Source organism: Ambystoma mexicanum, chromosome 6q (assembly GCF_040938575.1).
Source record: "Ambystoma mexicanum isolate Mex_15411 chromosome 6q, UKY_AmexF1_1, whole genome shotgun sequence".
Classification (NCBI taxonomy): Eukaryota; Metazoa; Chordata; class Amphibia; order Caudata; family Ambystomatidae; genus Ambystoma; species Ambystoma mexicanum.
This window is the reverse complement of record NC_090937.1, coordinates 763,220,140-763,245,847: the sequence shown is the minus strand read 5'-3', so window position 1 is coordinate 763,245,847 and position 25,708 is coordinate 763,220,140.

Genomic DNA, 25,708 nt, shown 5'->3' with positions numbered 1-25,708 from the left:
TATACATGAAGTGTCATAGTTGTCATGAAATTTTGAAATATTGTATCTTCATGTATATACTTTTTACATGTTCGCAATTTTGTAACTCTTTTGGAATTACAACCCGTTACGTGTTGCAGTTTTAGCAAATAACTAGTCGTTTTTGGTTTTCTCATAATGGCAAGATATTGTATGTGTGTTTTTTGATAACCCCAACATATTGTACGCCATTTCAGAACTACAACACATTGTTTGACCCCATTAGTCAGCTTGGAGTCCATTCATCTCAACACCGACTTTAGATTCTATGTGAGGTCCGTGTTAAAATGGCCGCTCTATTCTCATGAGCGTGTGCTCTTTTGACCAGTTGAGTCCGTTTTCTGTGTTTACTCCCAAGGTGGGAGCCGGTGCCATTCAGACAGTGCTGCTGCGCTTGCAAATATCTACTGGTGAGACGGCTGATGTGTTGTCACGGCTTGTTGCTTTACGGCTTGTTAGCAACCCGGTTTGTGTAGGAAGCACGTACAATCTGAAGGTGAGCATGTTAGTGTCAGGAGGATACGTGTACTGTATTTTTACACCATTTCATGCTGCATGTTACTTTTTGTTCCATGACGGGGATGTAGCCACAGTGAAAGTGCACTGTTATAGACACAGGACACAGTTGATTAGCGGTTTCTACATTGTACGGCATGTGAGTGTTTTATAGCAGCATTGGATTTACACCTCATTTCATGCTGCATGTCACCATTTGGTCTGTGAATGGGATGGTGCCCCATAGGAACTGCACCGGTTTAGACACAGTACTCAGCTGACTAGTGGTTTTTTCACTGTACAATTACACACTATGATGCACCCCAGTTCTGCTAATGCATGGAGGGAAGAAGGTGGAGAACTTGACTTACAGAGGCGATATAGGTTGTTCGTTTTTGTTTTACAGATTGGTACTGTGAATTGCCATAGCATTTTGTGGATCTGGTCCTTGTTGCGCTGTCAGGGATATTCTTCATGTGTTCCCTGCATTGGGCATCTATACTTGTGTGGAGGTAATTATCATTACATCTGGCATGAATGTGCCACAGCTTAAGTTTTTTCAGTGATTCTTGTCTGATTTAGAGTGCATGGTCTGTGATAGTTGTTTTGTCCTTTTAGGTGTTGCGATATCTCGGCGGACTATGACGCCCTGTGAAGTTTTGGGTTTCTCATTTGCGAGAGATTAACATACTGGTCAGTTACAGATGTGCATTGGAGATTCACCAATTGAAGGTAAATCTTAGGGGTCCATTTGTTCTAGACCCGTGTGAGGTTGGCATCATGGTTTAAGCCGACTTCCCATTTACATTTTGTAGTACTCCCCCCCCCCCTTTGGAACTCATTAGTATCCTCTGTCTTTTCCTTTACAGGCTTTGTTTGCCTGAAACTACACATTCAACACGGTGTTGAGGAGAGTAGTGGATGTTTTAAATTATCCCCTGAAGAATATTCGCCCGAAAGGGGCATTGAAGAACAGAAACATGTTGGGATCATATGTTTTTTAATGACACATTGAGGTTTTTTGTATTTTGTTATATGATATCGTTTGTGTCTTGTGTATGTGTATAATTTGAGGCCTAAGTTTTAGATACTATGGTTTTAGTGTTAGCAATTGCACTGTGTTAGGTGAGGGTAGTGTTTTATGTTTTACTTAAAGAATTTTGAATAAATAAAAAATGTTTTTTGAAAGTTAAAGTGTCGCACACAGTCTATGTTGTCAAGACTTGTCATGCAGGAAAATCTATCAGAGGGTCCTATTTCAGGTGGAGGGGTGTGAGTAGATAAAATCCATCATCTTACTCTTTATTTTATGATATATATCGACATTCCTATTAGTGGAGTAGGATGTGTATATTGGAATAGGAAAACATTTTTTTGTACCCATTTGAATATATAAGCAATATGGAAAGTGGCCATGGCTAGTGTGCCATAAAGAAATCTAGTGGTGTGGCCAGGGCTGAAGGCCATGGCTTGTGGGCCAGTTTAGTAAATAAATTGGAGAAACATGTAGTGGGACCCGAGGAGAGCTATTGGGGTAACATGTTCAGTGCCCAAAAGAAACCTAGTGGTGTGGCCATGGCTAGTGGGACCTGAGGAAAGCTATTGGGGGAACATGTAGAGTGGACACGGCCAAAGGCCGTCTTAGGGCTCATATAGCTGGATACAAGGTTATCCCGGAGTGATCTAGAGCATCTAAAAGTGATGTTGTTGCCCAGAATGCTACCTAAATGTTCATCTTGTTTTGATATATGCCAATGTTTATGCATTATGTGACGTTTATTATTGGAAGCTTTGCTGTACGTTAGAATTAGTCTAGTATCTGCTGTTTCTGGGCTAGTCACAGCTGAAACTTTGGACATCAACAGGATAGAACAATCTTTTTCTCGTGCTTTACTGTATGCTCTTTCCAGCACTCTCTTGGGGTAGCCTCTTTGTAGGAACTTTAAAGCCATGCTTCTACATTCATTATCAAAAGTTTCAAGTTGGGAACAGTTTCGTCTTATGTGAATAAATTCGCCATAAGGTATGCTCCACTTAAGAGCCGTGGGGTGATTACTTTTTGCATGGAGGGGTATGTTGGCACTTGTAGGTTTTCGATAGAGTTCAGTCACTAATTCACCTTGTGCCACAGTAACAAGAATTTCTAAGTAAACGATAGCAGTCTTGCTGTGGCGCTCGGTGAATTGTAGATCGAATTCATTTACATTAAGTGACTTGACAAATTCCAACCATTCAGTAATAGACCCATCCCAAATGACAAAGAGGTCATCTATATAGCGTAACCAAAGTACAACTTTGTCTGTGTTGTGACTGTTGGAAAATGTCCAAACTTTGAACTTCTCCAACCAGCCCATAGTTAAGTTGGCGTATGATGAGTAAAGATCGTTCCCATAGCTGTTCCTTGCAATTGAGTAAAGAAATTCTTATTGAACAGAAAACTGTTATTTGTCAAACATAATTTATCATCTCCAGAATCATCTTGCCATGTTGTAAGTAGTTGAGTGATCTGGTTTGTAGAAAGTACTCGCATGATTTCAGGCCGTCCCTATGCTTAATAGATGTGTAAAGGGAGACTACATCCAGTGTTGCTAACACATAGGTCTTTTCCCCAGGTATTCCGTCAATTTTATTAAGGAAGTCCTTAGTATCTCTTAGATATGACGGTAGAGTGGTAACAAATTTGATGAGGGTTTCATCCACTAATTTCGATACATTTTCAAGAAGTGCACCACACAACGTGACTATGGGCCTCCCTGGTGGTCTAGTTTTGTTTTTATGTACCTTGGGCAAGAAATAGATAGTGGGCATCATCAGGAATTTGGGATGCAGGTATTTACACATATCCTCATCAAGCAAGCCTTTCTCTTTCCATTTGATTATTAACTCAAAGAGTTTGTCATTCATCTCTGCTGTGGGATCGGTAACCAATAGCTTATAACACTCTGTGTCCTTAAATTGTCTACTGGCTTTGTTGATATAATCTTGCTGATTCATGATGGCTATGTTGGTGCCCTTGTCCGAGGGTTTGATGACAGTCATCCAATGTGCATATATTTGACAGGGTCTTCTGCTCACGGCGGGTGAGATTATCTTTAGTGTCCATTTTCCTTTTCCTGAATTTCTTCAGGTCACTAAAACAGATCTTGGAAAGCCTCAACATGCCCTCCTGGGTTGAACATGGGATTGAAGGGGGATTGTAATTTAAGTTTGCTTTTGCTAGGCCAATCAGTTTGTATGTTCATGAGGTCCCATTGTGGGTTACTAACGTCTTCATTATCTTGCCATTCCGATTCAAGATGGATAAGATCACGTGATAAATGTGAGTCCTCTACTGTTACTGGGGTATAGCCACTCAGAGGTTCATCTTTCCTTGGCTTAGGTGGATTGATGGCAAAGAATTTCTTCAGCCGGATTTTACGCATATACTTATCAAAGTCTATTATAGTTTCAGCGTAGTTGTAAGAGGACGAGGGGCAGAAATTAAGGCCCAGCTTGAGTACAGATGGTTCTTCGCAGGTAAACTCTTGTGATGTAAGGTTGATGATAGACATGTCTGGTATTTTGCTTTGTGCTTGCATCAATTTTTTGTCCCAGAGCATGTTTGTCTGTCTTGTTTGTTGCTGCGGTATCTGTGGCAGTTACTCCTTGTTTTCTTAATCCTCGCGTCCTGGTTGATTTTCCTCGTCCTCTTCCTTTTGTTTTTTTGCTGTTGTTGTTGCTTCTGCCATCCATTCCTAAAAGTCTCATTTCTTCTAAAAAATTCAATTTTCTCTGGGGCTGTTCGTTTTCACTTTCTGTAGTGTCGATATCGGAGGATGATGGTTCGCTGGGCATCTCATTTTCAGCTTTCGGTGTGACTATCGGGAGTTTCTGTCTCAAGGTATCAAACCTTTTGGCGAATGCAAGTACTCTCCCCTTTTCATAGTCATCCTTGTCCTGCAGAAATCTTAGCTGTTTTCTCAGCTTAATTTCTTCCTCAAATGCTTTGTACCCCTTCTGCATACTCATACGGATGGCTTTCCCTTCTTCACTTTGACTGATGGCCTGTAGTGCTTCTTCTGTGTCTTGTATTTTAGACAAAGGTTTCTGTCAATCAATTTTGGCATATTTTATAAGGATCTTAAGGCATGGCACTGAGCATGTATTACTTGTTTGCCCCCATTCTTCTAACATTGCGGGATCCTGTTCTTCATAGGTGGGTGTTGTTAATATGCGCAGGCCTCTCGGAATGCGTCCCATGTCAACATCATTTTGCAGGGAATATTCTTCCCACCATTTACAGATTTCCCATCTCTGCAATTTTTCTAGTTCTCTCAGAAGCCTCACGTCATTGTTGGACTGTGCCTCTGGCAGTTTGTTACTTGGCTTATTTATGTTGGCACCAGTTTGTTTCTCACAAAATAAAAACACTGCTTGCTCCTTACGTGCACTTTCTCTGTCCATTTGTGTTGACATAATGTGATTAGTAGTGCTTGGATGTTGGTTTTGAACTCTCTTGGAAAATGTTTTCCGCTTTTCATGCAAAGGTTCCTTATGGCTAAATGCTTGGGAAACTATCCTTAACGGAAGCCCAGTAAATGTAAAGCTTAATTAAATGCAAAACACAAAAAACTCTGCTGTCAACCTGGGACTCACCAGAACGGATGAACGCGCCTCCACCCTCCAATGGCAATGGCTCCTCCAATCCGTGGTTTGGCAAGCCCTTCCGTCGGTGCAGAGACTGTGGCTTCACAATGCCTTGATGGCTCTGGCAGAACGGAGCGATATTCCGCAGCTCCTTTGTGGAAAAGAAAGCGAATGCTGCGTGTCGCTGCAAATCAGGAGCGGGTGCACCTTCCAACGCTGTTCTTCCCTCAGCGTGGATGAATGTAGGGTTGTTTTATACCTCGGTATAAAGTTGTTGGAGTGCACTCCAGAAACAGTCCCATGAGGCTGTTCCACACTGAACCCAGAGTTCAGAAAAAACAAGAAGCTCCAAGCATCAAAAAATATTCTTTAATAGGTAAATGCCATGGACAGAAGAAAAGTGTACAAAAACGACACGTTTCACAGCAGACTGGCCGCTTGGTCACTTTTCGGGTGCAAAGCCAAAAGAAGGACATAAACCAGTATGCTCTCTATGGTATTCATGGATAGAGGAACGTGCATTAACATAAAAGCTCATTTAACAAAATCCGCCATGTTTAAACGTATTGCGAACCCTCGTGGGTCGTGTTAAATACATTGAGATACATTTAATAAAAGCATCAAATGAACTAGCATTGTTACTCTTTTCTCAGCAATAATAAAACCTGCACAGTAGCCATTTTAAATTTGCAATTTACACATTCTGCAGTAATATTTGTTTCATTCTGAGGTTTACATATGTTAAAACCTGCTTTTCATGTAGAGCTTATCAGTGACCGTTTTTACAGTTAGGATATTTTAAACTGTATCCGTGTTTGTTTGTGAATCCGGCACAGATAAGAACTGCATATTTGTGTTTATGCGCGAATGACCAGTAAGCTTTATAGTTTGTTGTATAATTTATAAAGTCAGTGTCTATCGAGAACAATGTTTACTCGCAAGGTAGAGAATGATATTACTAAAATTCAAGTTACTTATGGCAATTTCACATTGAGGTGTGAGTGGTAAATTAGAGTACTTGTCTAAGTAATGTATACGGTACTAGGCATTGCCTCTTTAAAGTGCAAATGCCTCTATAAGCTAGCTGTGCAGTTAAGTAGAAACCAGTCTATTACTAATAAAGTGCATAGTGCATATTATAGCAGCTTTTTAGGTATACCCTATATAGGGATACATAAAGTGCAAGTGCCTATGTGTGCAAATTTGCAGTGCCCAAAAGAAACCTAGTGGTGTGGCCATGGCCAAAGGCCATGGCTAGTGTGCCCGTTTCGGGTACCTATTGGAGAAACACTTAGAGCGGCCATGGCTAGTGGGACCCGAGGAAAGCTATTGGGGGAACATGTAGAATGGACACGGCCATATATTCAGTAAAAAAAACTTTTTTAAAGGGACGATATGGTTCCAAGTAAAACTGAAAACCCCTGAAATTCACCAGTTATGGTAAACTACCGTGCATTGCTAAGACTAACACCCAGGACATCAAAGATGACATCACAAATGTCACTGATGACATCACATGTGCATTTACTTTTTATGAAAACTCTGTACAAGGGATTCTTATTTTAATGTTGACAGAAAAAGTGTCAAGGATCATTGGAATAGATATCTTGAGCTATGTAGTGCATTAGGCAATGCATTGATATAAATAGCATTCTATTATGAAGTTCCTTACAGTATAGTAAGCTACTCATGTATAAACATAAGCATTGTGTGCAGCATACATGATGGAGGTGCAATATTCATAATCTTCCCATGTTGAATAGTGAAATGATAAATGCTTTCTTATTAGAGTTGTGTACTATGCAACATGTAATAAATAGCTAATAAAACTACTTGCTACATAATTTCATTATTACATACAAAACACAAAGACACAACACATACAAATATGAGTATATATATATAGAGAAAGTGAAGAACGCAATAAAGCAGTAGTAGAAGCAGAAAGTGTTCACAACCTAACTGATTATCTTTATGCACAGAAAGGATTACTCTGCTTCAAACCTACTACTTCCCTATGTACAAATATCACATGATGTGACTGCACCCTAAAGAAAGCAATGCGAATACAAATATGAGCATATCCAGAGAAAGTACAGTAATAAAAAAACAGCAGAACAATAAGAACGTGTTGATAACCTTACTGATTCTCTTCATACACAGAAAGCATTGCTGTCTTTCAAGTGTGTATTTTCCTTATGTATATGTTTCATATGCTATGAGTGGACCCTAAGTGAATTATTGTAAGAACATATTTGAAGTATAAGTCTACAAATATAGTACTTTTTATTTCCTAACTATTACTGGCCAAGATATATCACTAAAGGAAAAACGAGTGAGTCAAACATGTTATGTCATCAGTGATGTCCTCAATGACATTTGTGATGACATCTTTGATGTCCTGGGTGTTAGTCTTAGCAATGCACGGTGGTGGCGCGAGTTATGGTTGCTTATCTTACCATAACTGGTGAATTTCAGGGGTTTTTCAGTTTTACTTGGAACCATAACGTCCCTTTAACAACGTTTTTTTACTGAATTTCAAAGGTTTTTGGTAGCACAACTGGACCATAGCCTTCCTTTATCAAATTTTATTTTATTGAATATACATATTCATATTGTGAATATGATAGATGTTTACTAGGATTCCCTGACTTTATATACATGTAACATAGAACATACTGAACCCCCAGGTATTAATTTTGATGTCCGCGGACGGACGTGGACAAAAACATTACCCAAAAACTCAAGGGGTATCTTAAATTGTTCTATCAAGTCATATAAACACTGCACAAGTTCAAAAAGCAGCATATAAACACATATGTAATAATAAATAAGAAGTGGAACCTATACATGTAACACATCAACCATCCATTTAAATACCATATGTACTGGGGCACTGTTGCGCACGAGAAAGAATGGCTGCTCTCCTGTGAGCTCCAGCGACGACCAGGGCCAAAATGGCATTATAACTATCTGTTTGGATCGGGTTCACACTGAAAACTATGTGAAATGTGCAGAAATATGCCCGGACTGTACACACAGAGTTCCGAGGCAGATGGCAGAGGGACAACAGAACCACAGCTGATTGCAGTTATTACGCGAGGCGGAGAGGACAGGCCGGGACCGTGCCGCGAGTTGGGAGGAGGAGCCCGGCTCTTACAAACGCAAGTGGCGGCAGAGGACAGCGAGACACGCCAGCACCTGGGGCGAGTCGCGGGCGCTCCGAGCTCCGCTGAGCGCCTGCAGACTCTCCCCTGCAGCACTCCAGTGACTGCGGAGAGAAGCGTAACACTGAGCCGGTGAGACCCAGTGAGGCAGAGGTAGGAGATGGGGTACGAGGGCTGCGGTTCCCCGGAGCGGCTTCTGGCCCTGCAGACACTCGGCAAGCTGCAATAGACACTCAGAAGTGCCCGGGAGGAGTGGCGTGAGCCCCATAGCCCCCCACAGAAGTTTGGGCCGTGCGCCCACTACAGCGGGGAACACTAGGGAACGGGGGGCACAGAAGGACTCCCTCCCCCCCCACTGGCTACCTAAGCACCCATTGACTCCGGGCCTACTTACAACCCCCCCCGTGACATAAGGGTGGGGCCACGTCTTACATCTCCACGCCTTACATCTGCACTATTCGGCGGACCACATTCTGAGAAATATTCTCCAGTATATTGACACTGCAACGAAGGGAAGAACGCGGGTGCCACTTCACTGCCCTTTACCACGCAACCTCATAGGAGTACGGTGTCAGTGAACCCCTGGTCCAGGCAATAATAAGGGATAAAGGACAAGCGAGTAGATGCTGAGTGACGCCCGTGGGAGGAAGGACCGCACAGAGGCAATTGAGGCTCCAACAAAGTGCTCCGTACGTACAGGCGGCAAATCGACCTCCACGGCTCACGGTAACGAAATCCACTGAGGCTCCGCAGACAAGAAACATGGGGTTCTTCTTGTAAGGAGGAAAGATACATGAGCAATATAAATCCGAGGCACAGAAGGCAAGTGCCGGCACTGAAGGACCAGGGTAGGCGCACAATTAGGCAACAACGGATCAGCCCCTAAGTGATTGAAGTAACTACAGAAGGCCCACACAAAGACACGAGGCAAACAGCAAGAGGGGGGCCGTTAATAAAGAAAATGAAAACGTAAGCTGCACAAACAATTGCGGGTACACAGAGCCAATTCACAAAACGACCTAAAAACCACCATAGGCTCAGCTTCAACTGACAATCTGCGCTCACCAGACACGCGAAGCACGTAAAGAAAACCGCAGAGACTGTAACCAGGCAACACTCCCTTGAAGGAGACGATGCCCAAAGGTTTTGGTCCTAAGAAAGGGAAAGGAACTATGGAAAAATACACAACTGCAATAAGGAAAGACACAGAACGAGAGATGTCTGAGGAAATATCTACACAGGAGCAACCGGCTGCCTCAGCACCAATGATGGACCCTCAGGTGGTCCTTCTGGCCATGCAATAAGGCTTCTCCGTGCTGAACGAAAAATTGGACGGGATAACGGCAAATGTGGCTTCTATCAAAACACAACTGGATAAAACTACATCGCGCATGACCGAAGCGGAGACGAGAATATCAGGCACAGAAGATGTCTTAGAGGCCCTGAAAAGCACAGTGTCCACAGTGGCAATAGAGCTAGGGATGGTGAAGACCAAATGTGAAGATTTGGAGGCTAGATCCTGACGTAATAATATTTGCATAGTCGGGGTCCCGGAAGAGGCATTGAAAGGGTCAATGGAAAAGGCAGTGAAGGACCTTCTACGAAATCTTCTGGGGGATCCTGGATGGTCGGCGATGTTTATCCTGGAGCGGGCACACAGATCACTCACCCCGAAGCCAAAGCCATAGCGTGTATGATAAGCTATAGATACAGAGACGTGATATTGAAGACCGCCAGAGAGAAACAGGAATTGAGATGGGAAGCTAACACCATACGTATTTTTCCAGATTTCACATTGGCAGTACCACACGAAAGGAGACTTTTCACTGGGGTCAAGAAATTGCTACGGGAGCGACAAGTGCAGTACGCCATGCTATACCCAGCAAGACTAAAAATACAACATCAGAATAAAACATACTTTTTCACGTTCCCAGGAGGAGGCAGCGAATTTCATTGAAACACATATCCCGGCTCCGTCCGGGCAGCCCAGAACAGACAGAGACTCTTGAAGCTCTAATAATTTTGCAACAAGCAACACGTAAACGAAGAATGGACTAGCGAAAGAGAAGGTCCCCCTGACGGGTGACCCACACAGGGGATGAATATGACAGTCTGTAAAATACACTGCTGAGCACAACCCCACATGAGACAATACGAGAGTGAGTAACAACGTGGAACTGGATACAAAGCAAAAGACCAAAGAATGTATGGGCACCGGAAGTCGCTACAGCCCCCCTAGTAGCAGGTGCACAAGGAGTTGATGGGTGGGAAGGGGGGGACTTAACGAACATAGTTGAAGTTGGGGGAACTAGGAGGGAGGGGGGAGGGCTCAGGCTGGGTTTGTTGGGGTTTAGTTATGGGGCGAAAGGTACTAAAACAAAAAGCACACAGATACTTAGCACTACCGTCAGTGAATATATTGTCAGAACAAACAGTCATACACACCATATCAATTACTACATAGATAATGGCTAAATCGGGTACAGATAACATACAAATTCTGAGCTGGAATGTGCGTGGTTTGGGATCACGGATCAAAAAAAGAAAAATACTGGCGTACATTAACAGGCAGGGCCCCAAAATAATTTTACTTCAAGAAACACACATGGGGCCACAGCAAGCAGGACATCTGATGCCGAATTGGGGGACACATCAATATTTCACCACATGTTCTAAACGGGCAAGAGGGGCAGCGATACTACTACATAAAACATTGCCGTTCTCTTGTATGAAATCTGAATGTGACCCCGAGGGTAGATACGTACTGCTCGATGGCACCCTTTATGACAGGGAGATAGTCCTACTTAATGTATATGGGCCAAACATCGACGACCCTGACTTCTACTCCACGCTATTTGAATAATTGTCGAGTTATCCCACGGCCTATTTGTTATGTGGTGGGGATTATAACACCATCCTTGATGCACACCTAGATCGCACATCAACACAACCGAGAACATTGACCAAATCAGCGCAGAAAATACTCCTCCATATGTCTGACCTAAACCTAAAGGATGCATGGAGAACAGTAAATCCCCTGAAAAGGGAATATACATACAACTCAACAGTTCACGACATGCACTCGAGAATATATCTATGGATGGTAGATAATGAAGTATTGTCGTGGGTTACCGATGCACACATCTACCCCAGAACATACTCGGACCATTCACCAATACAGATAACATTGCGAATCCCTGATACAACGGTGAGCAGGCCCCCATGGAAATTTAAACCTGCGGCCCTCCAGGATCTGGTCTATAAAAATATGACGAAGCAAATACAGGAATACTTTGAGATCAATGAGGGCTCTGTCTCTAGTTTTGCAATATTATGGCAGGCATTTAAGGTCTGCATATGAGGTAACTCGATATCCGCTGAGTGCGGAGTCCTCAAGGACATCCGGAGTAGGCGGCGCGCTTAGAAGCACAGATAGCTTCCCTACAAACCCAGCACACACACACAAACACACACCCGAGTTCAGAGATTAAAAATAGGCTAGATGAATATAAAGATGCGGCGGATCAAGAGATCCGTTACTTCGACAGACCAGCGGTGGCACGTTGTTATGATTCCTGCCCCTCATGTCCCCAGCCCTCCAAGATGTCAGGCTGGAGCCAGGCCACGATCACCTACATGGCCCTCAAGGGCCTCTCCATCCCTCCAAAGACCCACTTGGAGTCAGACTTGGCGCTTGTGGCACCAGACTCACTGACTCCCATAGGATAACATTGGGGATTGGACTTGTAGTGCATTTATGGGGACAATATGGATGCCCCCACATATTTCGGTTCCCAGAACTGCATGTGCGGTCTAGTCTTTTGGGTGTGGTTCAGCCCAGAGACACCTGGGATATCCAGAGACTATTTAAGCCACACCCAGGCTGAGAAACATGTTTTGCGTTTTCTGCACCTGCAGCATGACACTCACCGTGTTCGGATCGGTCTCCAGTAGGCCTGCATCTTTCTTCTGCGCTCAGCTCCTGCAAGAACAAGAACACCGTTAGGAACAGCCTTACCTTGCAGCGCGTCTGCCCATCATTCATCACTCCTTCTGTTCTGCGGGCATCTTCGGCGGTGTCATTCCCATCCCGGCACGCCGCTTCCTGAGGAAAAGGGAAAAGAACAGAAAAAAGGCATTAGTGAGCATTCTGTAAATCTTTGCTTATTTTTAAAGACTGTATGAGCTTCAAACACTTATCTGAATCCCAGCCGCTCTGGGGGAACTCTGTCTCCAGAACTTCTCATCCATCTGCAAGAGGGAAAAGACACTCCAGGTTAGCGTGGAAACATCTAGAGGTGCCGTATACCGCGCTTACCCACTGCATTTGTTCTTCATAACCGGCATGTCCTTTAAAATTAACATCCACGCTGAAAACGTTGCGGCACCTAAAAGACACAGAAAAAGAACTCAGTTCAATGCAAATACGAAAGGGATGCATTGCGCTCTCACTCACCTTCAGCGCTACTCATCTCAGCAGCACGCTGTCATCCCCGAATGCCGGCCATCATCTAAGGAAGGAAAGGAAGAACTGTTCAAAAGACTCATATTTACCTGTCAGACTCTTGCCAGTGAAATAACTAGGCAGCAACGAGCCCACATCAATCAACGCGCCCCTGCGCTGAAAGCCGGATGGAGAGCACACTATCCAAGAAAACAAGGCGAGCTGTGGATCAAAGGGAAGGGTTGGACCCAGGGGAAGAAGGGGTTCAAGCACACAGAGACAATAGGGAGTAAAACTCTACCAATCCAGTGTTTCAGGCCCAGTCTCCAGTCGAATAGCTTCCAGGGAAGGGTTCAAGGTCGTAAGAGGTCAGAACAGGCTAAGTGACATTCCCGTGGATACCAGGTGAGCGTTACACACGTCGATACAGAGAGAGTGAACGCCCAAGGAGACTACTGGCCAAAGCAGTAAGGGGAGAAAGGGTCCAGACAATCATACCATGCATAAAACTAAAGGATGGCACAGTGACCACGGACAACAGTAAGATACAGGAAACATTTTATGAATTCTATAGGAAATGACACCCCCCCAGTGTACTTTAACTGAGGAGGAAATAGACCATTACCTATCCCAAATACCCACGACGCTATTGGCTGACGTCACGAAGGAATCTCTAGAGAACCCGATAACTGAGGCAGAAATAGCGGAGGCAATTAAAACGCTACCTAGTGGGAAAGCACCTGGCACAGATGGCCTCGGGTGGAATTTTATAAAGCATTCAGTCACCTCTTGGTACCCAGGCTGCAGGCAGTGTGGATGGAAGTCTTGACTAAAGGGGAACTGCCCGAAATCACGTTACTGCTTAAATCAGGGAAACCACCAGAGGAAAGCGGATCGTACAGACCGCTGTCACTAATAAACACGGACGCGAAGATCTTCGCAAAAATATTGGCAACCCGATTAACACCACTGACGCCTTATATGGTACATGAAGATCAGGCGGGGTTTATTGTGGGCAGATCCACAGCAACAAACATTAGAAGATGCCATAAAATCCTGGCCACGGTGTCCCCCCCCCCCGAAATGCAAGGGATAGCAGTATCTCTCGACATGCAAAAAGCATTTGACACAGTCTCCTGGCCCTTTTTATTTGGGATATTAAGAAATTATGGATTTGGTCCCAATTTCATCAAATGGATACAAATATTGTATACACAACCCTACGCCAGGATAAGAGTTAATGACACTTTAACACACAGACTGGAACTACTGGGGGGCACTCGACAGGGCTGCCCATTGTCACCCTTATTATTCGCCCTAGTGATAGAATCCCTGGCTGACATCCTCAGGGCACGCTATAGTGGATTTGGTTAGAGGGCAAGCTACAGATTACAAGATACGCTGATGATATTTTACTATACCTACGGAATCCTGATTGCACATTGGGCAAGGTCCTGGTAGAAGTTAAAAAGTTTGGGGACTACTCTGGACTAAGGCTAAACCCCAACAAGTCAGAGATATTTCCACTAACAAAAAAACAGAACCACAGGACCTACATGGACTAATATGGAGCCCAATGCATATATTGTACCTTGGAGCGCGTGCAGCCAGAACGGCCCAACTGTCCCGAGCCTTAAACTACAGCACACTAGCTGACACACTGTGCGCAAAGATGAAAAGTTGGGGCGCCCTCCCCATCTCAATGATGGGAAGAATAGCGTTAATCAAAATGATAATCTTGCCAAACCTGTTCTATTTGTTCAATACAGTGCCGGTCTGGCCAGGTCGCCCTATGTTTGCCAAAATGAAAAGCGCCTGTGTGGAGTTTGTGTGGGGAGGACATTCCAGGCTGGGTTGGAGGACACTAACAGATACATATCCAAGGGGGAGGGGGTTGATGGCACCAGACTTAGAGCTCTACTACCTAGCGGCACAAGTGCATTATGCCTCCCAACGGGCCTCGACTTTCTCAACCCAGAAAACCCACCACCTGAATTGAGGGCGCGAAAAGCAGTAGCGCTGCACAAAATGACCAGATCAACCCCCAAACACCATAACTCTATAGATCCAACGAAGGTAATGACCACCGCCTGGGCCAAAATAGTGGAGATATTCCAAACAGATAGGCTATATCACCCAAGTATAACGATCTGGGGGGAGCCCCAAACGCAATTCACTCTAGATGGAGAGGTGGCCCTGCATTGGAGTTCTAGAGGCATCACTCAATGGGGACAATTATACCCGGATAAGCTCTTTGTAACATGGGAAGATATCAAAGATCTAGTGGGAGATACTAACACACACAAACCTCAGTATATCCGAGTGAAAGCTGCAGTGCAAAATGTATGTCCCACCTTTCCGAAAGATCCCGAGATAAAAATGGGGCTGGGGTATATGTTTACAGGGGGGACACAAAAAGTCACAGCCTCTGCACTACATAAAGTTATAATCCAAACACGTCCAGCGGAGACCCACGCGGCCAGGCACAAGTGGGAACAGGACCTGGGGCAACAAATAGAGGACCACGAATGGGTCCGGATATGTGAATTGACCAAACAAATATCTTGCAACTCCAGATACAAATGAATCCATTATAAAATAATTCATAGGACACATTATACCCCAGAGAAGCTTAAACGCATCTATCCTACCGCACCGGGAACCTGTCCGAGATGCCACGCTGAAGATGCAAATATATTTCATATGCTCTGGGCAAGTATAAAGCTGAGAGACTATTGGGCAGAGGTTTGTACAGCTCTTGATGATATGGCAGATCAGCCTGTGGAATGGACACCACGATTGTGCCTGTTGGGCGCGGCTGTCCGCGGAGCACGCACCAGCACCCCTATAAAAGGCCACACCCCAGAGCTGATCTTCATTGTGCTTCTGGCTATCTCATAGAACATTATCTACTTTGCCTTGCAATCTTGCAGATTTTGCTGCCTTTGCTGAAACCGAATGGCATCCATGGCTGCTGTTCTTCCACCTGGTGCTACATCTGGATCAGCACCACCCCCAAACCCTCCAACACCACCACCTCCCCAAGGGCCTGAAGAGGGGAACAGACATGAGGATGAAGAGGATGAGGTAGTGGAAGTCCCTACTAACAGCACTCACCATGAGTCTTGGGTGTGGCGGTTATTTACCATTCATGGTGACGTACCCAAAGCACGTGCGAACAAGGTCACCTGCAACCAGTGCAAAATGGTGCTGAGTCACGGGAGGCCTGGTTCATACAGCTTTGGTATGACATGTATGAAGCGACACCCAAGGTCACTCCACGGTGGGGCCATTTGCAAGGTTGTACCTTGCGATCAACGTGGTAGGTGGAGTTCCTCTACCACATCCTCAGTTTCCGCTCCTCTCACCACAAGAGAAATTCCTTTGGGAGAGTGCCTCACAGGCCATTCATGATGCTGATTACCCTTACCTTTCGAGGGTCACAGTTTTGTGTATGTACTGCGATGCAGTACTCTGCAGGGGGGAGAGACTTCGAAGTGCTTTTGAGACTGCGATCTCGGAGCACGAGAAGACCTGCTACCTACCTAAGTAAAGCCCACCCTACATCTTCCTCTCTCCACCTGCCCTTTCTTATCCCTGTGGTTGGTGACCCGCCCTTACCCTGATCTCCTAGTGTGTCATGTGTAAAAAACCAAAAAATAAATAAAACAAAATCCCCCCACAAAAAAAAGGCTCTTTTCAGAGCCGTCTTTCACGGTCTAAAAATAGAAGTGACAAATAAATGGAGCAGGGCCCTGTGCATTTTTAAGAAGTCTGCGGATATCTAAAGTTTTGGGGTGCTGCCCTATCAAAAACATTGCACTTTTCTCTGGGAGGAAGTGGTGGCTCTGAAAAGAGCTATTTGGTGGTGTTTTTTTGTGTTTCAAAAACTTGAAATAGTCAACACCTACTGCAAAATGGATGGCTGTAATTCCACAAAAGGTCGCAATGCATTTTGTACATTTCTCAGAAAAATCTGATTACCAGCATAAGTAAGATGAACTCCATCTCTGCGAAAAATGTGTGTGCTACGAAACATAATATTTTCATTGTGGAAAGAGGACATGCCAACATCTCTTAGAAAGGCACAAACAGCCTTATTAACATTCTGCCTCGCTTTCTCCATTTGTGGACCAAATGAAGAACGCAGCCACATTTGTCTCTGCTCAATACGAGAAAAAATTACTTGGGAATTTGGAAACATGTCCATGACCTTCCCAAGTCCTTCTTTCATCGCAAATTGCAAAGAAATTCCTGACATGTCCTAAACTGTTCCCTCCACAATGAATTATAATTATGTCTGGATGAAGCTCTGTCTCCAAACTAGCACAGAGAGGTACCAAGTCCAACCACTTCATTCTAAGCACTCCATGCCCGTGCACTTCCACATGAAGGGATCCAAGATCTGCAGCTACTCCACAGTGTTCTGCATGCACCTCCAACCAATGAATCCATGAGTCTCCCAAAATCCAGATAATCTGTTTTCTGAAACACACAGCCACAGCGAACTGTTCTTTCTCAGGAAAAAAACTTTCTGACAAACTCTCTCCTTACACAACACACCCAGTAAACCTTACTGACCAATCCCTTGCTCTGCTCATTCTCATTTGCATGCCTCTCCACCCCAAAATCCCTGGATGCAATACGCGGTGTGCGCGGACTACCGCCATGTCTGCGGATATATCGTAACTTGGACAGCCCTTCTACCATTTCCACTTCACTCTCTGTGCCATTCCCTCATTGGATACAGCTAACCAGTCACACAACCATCCACCAATCACATCCAAGACCTCTACATCTAACTCCATCATCAGAGTTCAGCACTTCAAATGTACTGTTGATCAATCGGAGTACAAGCCTCATATCATTGGAAAGCACCTACTACAAAACTACTCTACAAGTCTCCAAAATGTCTACTTGCAGCTGCATGCATATCCACATGCATGAATACAAATTACAAGTATGCATATTTTCTGCACAGTACATGTACAACTCTTATAAATGTATAAAAACAGTAACTGCCACTTAACCTTTATAGCCTATAAAATGATCTTACTGTCATTTTTTCCATCTGCTATAACAACCGTCACTTTCAAACCTGTCTATCTAAAACATCTTTTACACACACACCTATCTAAAAAATTATAATATTAGAAGATGGAAGAAATAACAATATAATTGTGAAAAAACACTTAGTGTATCATAAAATTACACACAGCCAGTAAAAGGTCATGCATCTTCATGCACTCACACACAGACACTATCATTGAAATGCTCCCAGCTGCAATAAAACCACTACCTGTAAATCACATCCTTCTGCTTTATTATGCACACCTTCACAAATGCATACATTCCATGCTTTCCTATACAGTTTCAGCCATTTACCTTATAAAAATTACAAAATAAATAGATTATGATTTCTTCTTTCTCCTAACATTCTATAACACAGCTTTAAAAAACCAAGTGAATTTCATACACTTAATATTCTACTCATTTGCAAAGCATGTTGAACTAACATAATATAAAGGCTGCACATAGTCAAATGAAACTGCATGCATACACTATGTTCAGACATCAAACAAGAATACTACTACAAAGACATAAAAATGAACCTCTCAATTAACATCAGTGCTATAAACACACAAAATTACTAACTTCTTTCTTTTACAATTGCAGTGAAGACCACTCTCCTGGAAAACAGCAACATTTGAACTACAAACACCAACTCCAAAGAAACCTACGCATTCCACAAAAAAGAGTAAGTACAATGCTACCTTAATTTCTCTGACTAGTCTTTAAATCTCTCCACGATCTTGCTCCCCCTCATCTCTCCTCTCTCCTCTCTTTCTACACTCCCTCCCGCTCCCTTCGCTTTGCTGACCACTTCCTTCTCACTGTTCCTCCTTCCCCTTGTGCCACATCCCATTTCCGCTCCTTCCATCTCCTAGCCCCCCTGCACTGGAACTCCTTACCTCTCTCACTCTGCTCTATTTCTACCTTTTCCTCATTCCACACTTTCCTCAAATCTCTCCTTCTCCATTCCCCACCATGAAACCCCTCCCCCATTATTGCCCCATCCCCCTTGCCTTATCTCCTTAATCATGCCCCTCCCATTCTCACCCTTCACCCCATCCATTTGCCTCATCCTCCTCTTCCCCACCCTTCGCCCTCTCTCTCACTTCTACTGCACTACTCTCTTTCTCCCCTTCAGTTTAATTGCTCTACTTACTGTTTTGTTCGTCTGATTCTCAATTGTAAATTGCTTCTACTGTTACTGTTATAATGTTAATTGTTATTTGTATCCTGCTGTTAAAATGTGCAGCACTTTGGTGTAAAGCGCTATATAAACTAAATAAATACAAATATTTATACTGTTACTCAAACACACTGTGCGGGTGAGTCATGTAATTTGTGCACCAAAAAAAGAAGATCTGTGCACCATTCGGCCCACAAATCACCATTTATTAAACAGGGATTAGCACGCAGAATGGCACACAAATCACCATTTTTCGGAGCACAAATAACATAACTAAGCCCCTAGAATGTTAGCATTACAAAACAAAGAAGTGTTTTAATTTTATACCATTAGATTTACTATTAGTGCTTATCCCCACCACTAGCTCACTTTCTACGGTCATCTGAACCACAGTATAGTAACACACAAATATAAGAATAGCGTTCCCAACTAATTGTAGCTACCCAATGCACAATCACACACCACCAGATACATCTTTACCATCATACTCAGACACTCATGCATACAGCACACATACATTGCACAACAGCCCAACCCATACCTTCCTTTTTTTTTGTTTCAACAGACCCCAAAGAATGCCTACCAGAAAGCAAGTCCGTAGAAAGCAACACAGAAATAGAGCAATCGAAAATAAAAATGTCCAAAATAAGCATCCATCTCTAGCAGAGTTTGTACAAAAAGTTTAAACAAAACAGCTAATACAGTCATTTAGCAAAACAAAACAATCTTCCAGTACAGAAACTTTGTCTCCTCTATCAAAATGTAAAAGAAAACAGAACATTATTAAAAAGAATGCAGCTACCACTACTGCTAAAACTGCTCCTATAAGTCTTGATATAGTAGCAAGTAACCATACCAAAAAAAGTAGATTAGCAAAAATGTTCCGACACAGAGTCCTTCAGAATCTTATAAAAACAGGAGACAAATCATGCACAACCCTTAAAAACTACCGTAATTAATCTTAGAAGCTTTGATAGACAGTGTAATCCTTCTCAAAAGAAAGTTATTTATTTTAGTGTTAAACAGAATGAAACCACTAACAAAACGAACTACTAAATTACAAAAAAGACTTCTCAATAAACGGAACGTCAACAGAAATAACTTCTTAAAAATCTGTGGCGGTGAATGGAGTCACACCACAAGCACAGAACCATATTTTAATGAAGAAGCATACAAACAAAATCAAACAAACACAATTGCCATAGATACCAGTGGACGAGTTTATGAAACACTTAATACCATAATGCAACAAGAAATACTGCTTACAAAAATATCCCCAGAAAACTCAGTATCAATTCTCCATTTGACTGAACCAAAACGTCCAGTATACAAATGCTCATGCACGTCAATGTGTAACATTGCCAAAAAATCTTTCAAATCTTTACGCCAGTTCCACAATCAATATGTGAAAGGCAAAGACAAAATCTAAATGAAACTGCTGCAAAATATGGATACCTGTCCAGTGCGCAAATACACAGGACTCCAAGGACATTCACTGGCTTGCATTTCATGACCTATTTGCAAAAGCACCTTCCATCATATCAAAATGATATCAACACATCATTCAATTATAAGAAATCTAGTCTATAAACTGTACTATGCTGAAAGTCCTGGTTTATCACTAGCCAATTTAAATAACAATATTCTACATGGTACAGCCAGACATACTGGAAGAAATAGAGCAAGAAAAATTATTTTGGAAGTGAAAGCCACTTACAAAATGAAATAGCTTTACAACAGACTAGCAACAATTGTACAGATGGCAACCGTCTACTACACACATACAAAAAAGAAATACTAAAATTTAAAAGTACATCCACTGAAGTACCAAACCATGTGTGTGTGTGTTGCTGCAGAACTTTTTATAAAAGTAACACAAAAACTGTAGACGTCACATACAAAATAGAAGACACTGAAGATTCCAAACGGTTTGAATTAGCTCTCTACCTTATAGCAGAAAACAAATACGAAATAACTGACCCCTTAATACTTTGCAGTTACTGCACTACAAAACTTGACAACAATCAAACTCCTTCACGTGCTATCACAAATAATTTGGAATTATTCACACTACCAAAACCCCTGCCACAACTCAATTTATATGAGAGCATCATAATACAAACAGGGCACCCATTTCAAGCAATAATACGCCTTAAACCAAAAACAGCAAAATTACCTCCCTCTGAGTTGCATTTGTGGCAAAGTAGTGTGTTTACCATTAGATCTAAGAGAAAATGTGCACACTCTGGGAGTGCAATGTCCAATAGAGCAATCTTTAATTGTCTTAGTAAATGGTGTAGGCAAGCCTTGCAATATCTAAAAGACAATGAATACTACAAAGAAATAAATATCGAAGAAATCTTAAGGGAAACAACTGAAATAATTCAAGAGTCACCAGAAACTGGTCAATTTAAACTTCTAGATCCTGCTACAGTATCCAATATTTTAGACCATTATACAATTCATCCATTAAACTCTAATGACACCATAGATGATGCACTAGAAACATACCAAATGTGACAAACCAAGGATCACCAATCAGCATATGGGAAAAAAGTATAGAAGCACATGCTTTTCCTCCACTCTTTCCTACTGGCAAACGAGGAGGGTACGATGATAGACCTATTCAGATAACATCAGGATACCGCTCGTTACAAATGTATTCTGAAGATCCACATTTTGTCTAAATCTGGGAATACATATTCTACCTACTCTTTAAAAGTGAACTAGCAACTCTATGTTACAGAGTTGCACACACATTAAAATCAGGAACCCACTTTCAAAATATGTCAGCTACGCAATTACTACAAAACGTCCAAGAAAAAGATGAGGTTTTACAATCAAGCATTACAAATCTGTTAGCAAACATGCATGGTACTAAAGAGTACTGGTTCCGACATCACAGAGATGTACGTTGTATAATAAACCTTGGGCCACCCACTTGGTTTGTTACATTAAGATGTGCAGAATATGCATGGGAAGATTTACATGATTTCCTACGCATATCAAACAAAAAAAAAACAAACAGATATACTAATACCTGGAGAACTTTGCTCTCTAGATCCTGTTAATGTTTCAAGATATTTCCATCATCGCTTCTTTGCTATGCTGCACTTTATTTGTAATAAAACTGTTTTTCCCCTCGGAGAAGTGCAACACTTCTTTTGGAGAAAAGAATACCAAGCCAGAGGAGCGCCACATATCCACATGCTTTTATGTATTAAAGATGCTCATGAATTTGGTCAAGGCAGTGATGCCACTGTGTTACTGTTTATCGAAAAATATGTCACTTGTGAAATTCCATCAGAAGTAACAAATAGTGATCTTCATGCACAAATTGTACAATTTCAAAGACACAAATGTGGCAAATATTGTTGTCGCAAATACAAAAACAAAGGGAAATACTACACCAAATGCCGCTTTGGTTTCCCTAGACCGGTTACAGAAACAGGTGAAGTGAACAACTTCATGTCTTCAGTTAGACATAGCGTTAAAGGTAAATCACCTAAAAATACATATTGCATAAAAAGAACAGAAGAAGCAAAATATATCAATGATTACAATGCAATCATTGCCCTATTATGGAATGCAAACATAGATGTGCAGTACATTGCAGACAATTCGACTGCAGTTGCACGATATGTTACAGCCTGCTTAACCAAAGCAGAAACAACAGAGTCAATACCTCTGGAATGACCCGTCATCAGACAAAACACTGTCTCAGAAATTGTACAGCTTGGGCATAAAAAATGCTCTCCCATAGAGAATGTGGCTGCTATGAAGCTGCAGATCATTTAACCGGTACTGCTTTGTATGGAAAATCTGAAAATATAGTATGGCTAAGTCTTACTCCTGCTACATCTAGAAAAAGAGTTCTCAAATCATACGACGACATAGAAACAATAGCCAAAAATGATCGAAAGAGCCAAGACATTTTGAAAAAAAAAATAACTAGACACATACTACCCAAACAGAAGTACCACTTTAGAAACCATGTGTCTATACCACATAGCCCAAAACTTCACATACAAAAATAATATAAAACCCGATGAAAAAAAGGTAGATACAGAGTGACAAATTGTGAAGGCAGCTTAGTAAAACTTACCAAACCAAGTTTAATTAATCATATCAAATTGTCATTAAAAACTCCCCAACATAAAGAACTATATTACGTGTCCCTGCTACAACTCTTTACACCATGGAAAAAAGAAGGAGAGATATATAACTATATAACTAAATAACTATAACTCCTATGAAGACGCTTTCAAAGCAAATGAAAGCACTATAACCGATGTAAACTTTACACAGTACAAAACAATGTTGCACAATGAACAGTAACACGAAGAAGAACTCCAGGCCCAACTATATAAGGACACTCCCGACAGCAGTCAACCTTCTGTAACAGGAAGCCAAGAACCACTGGTACAGCCACTAATAGCAAATGTGGCAGAATTAGCTATGACAGAAGTAGAAAACACCATATGTCACTATGAAGATACAGAAGACTTAACTGTACTACAATCAAAACTGAACAATGAGCAGCGTAGCATTTTTCAAGAAGTAACAAAAGAAATTGCACATGGTGTACGACATGAAAATAAAGAAAGTACCTGCCACAATTACAAACCTATACTACTATACGTCAATGGTGAAGCTGGTTCAGGCAAAACATTCTTAATCAAAATCATCAGTTCCTTCAACAACTGACAAACAACAAACTGTCAGCTGTTGTAACTGCCCCCACAGGTTTAGCTGCCTCCAACGTAGGCGGTGTCACTTTACACCGATTACTACACCTTCCAGTAGAACACCAAAACAAATTAGATTACAAACTTTCTACAGAAGATGCAATGGAACTACGCAGAATGTTAAAACAAATGAAAATGTAACTAATAGATGAAGTGAGCATGGTCCCCAACCTAATGTTGGCTTTGATTCACCTCAGATTACAAGAAGTACTTAAAACAAACTACGAAGAGCTCTTTGGAGGAAAACACATTATTGTTTTTGGAGATCTTCAATTGACACCAGTGAAAGGTGAACCTATTTTTAAAACCTTAGGACACAAACTCTGCCGTAAAACTGTTGGCAGCATAGGAAATTTCAACCTTTGGCAACATTTCCAATACAGAGAATTAACAGAAAACATGCGCCAGTCTGCAGACCTCACCTATGCCAACATTATAAAAAGTATTAGAGTTGGTATACTATCTCAAGAAGCACAAGCAATATTAAAAAACAGGCACATCCATGCACTTTATGGCCATACCTCATGTGCTACTGATGTCATGGAACAATTAGCACACAAAAATGTCAATTGTATGTCCTTGATGCCAACTCTTGCAAGCTGTTCCAAATTCAATGAAACAATGTTGAAAAAAGAAATGCAACCAATAATTGAAATTTCCTCCACCGACAAACTGGACGTACATGGTATGACACTAGCCATGTGTCAACAAGCCACAACAAGACTAAATACCTTAGAAAATTATATCTCCAACACAGCTGGTTTGGAAAAAATATTACAATTATCTATAAACTGTAGAGTAATGCTTAAACGTAACCTTGACGTGGAGCAAGGACTAGTTAATGGAGCACTGGGTACAGTTGTTGGCTTTCAAACATACCCACGTGACAACAACATTCAGTTTGTCAATATTCTCTTTGACAAACTTTCAGAAGTAAAAAGGATAAGGCACTCAACAGCTCGATTCCTTCTTTTCAAAGACATGTATGTACGCAGAGAACTATTTTCTCTAACTCTAGCATACGCAGTCACCATTCACAAATCACAAGGCCTTACCTTAGATAAAGCATTGATAGATATTGGGAACAGTCTTTAAAGAAGGCATGAGCTACGTAGCACTATCACGCTTACGTACACTTGACAGTCTATTTTTAATCAACTTTGATGAAAATAAAGTAAATGCTGATATTCCTTGCATTTTAGAGTACAATAGACTACGTTCACTATACAACCCCATCTAAAAATATATCCTGTTCCACAAGAAGCAAAACATAAAAGAAAACTAGTTCAAACAGAAATACAACAAGATGTCACTGCAAATCCTCCAAAGAGAGTAAAACAAACTAATACTTCATCAATTACTACAACCAAAGAAGAATCTATTGCTCAAAGTAACTCAGGTACTTCTTCAAAGAAGCAACGCACACTCCAAAAAAATGACTTGGACACAGAACTATCTGGTCCATTCAAATTTTCAAATATAACTGGTGTAAATTGCTACGCAAATGTAGCAATCAATATTCTATTTCAATTGCCACCAATTATTGACAACATTTACTTACACAGTACAGACCAATTGCGTTTGCAAATGTTAGTCCTTCATAGAAATGCTACCAACAATCCTGACAACACATAGTGTTCATGGAATAAGACAAGAATTGGACTACTGTGCTGGAATGGTGAAATTCACTATAAACTCACAAGAAGATCCACAAGAATTTCTAATGTACTTGCTACAAGTACTGGAAAACAAAAACATACCTATAAATGAAATCTTGCAGATTTAATACATGTGGAAACATACATGCACTCTGTGCAACAATATGCAATATGAAAAAATCCCTAATGAACATTTTGTGTATGTATCCATACCTAACTGAATCCATTCCATTTCAGCACCTTGTGCAAAATGCAAACCATGGAAGATTATGTACTAGCTGCAATTCAGATAATCG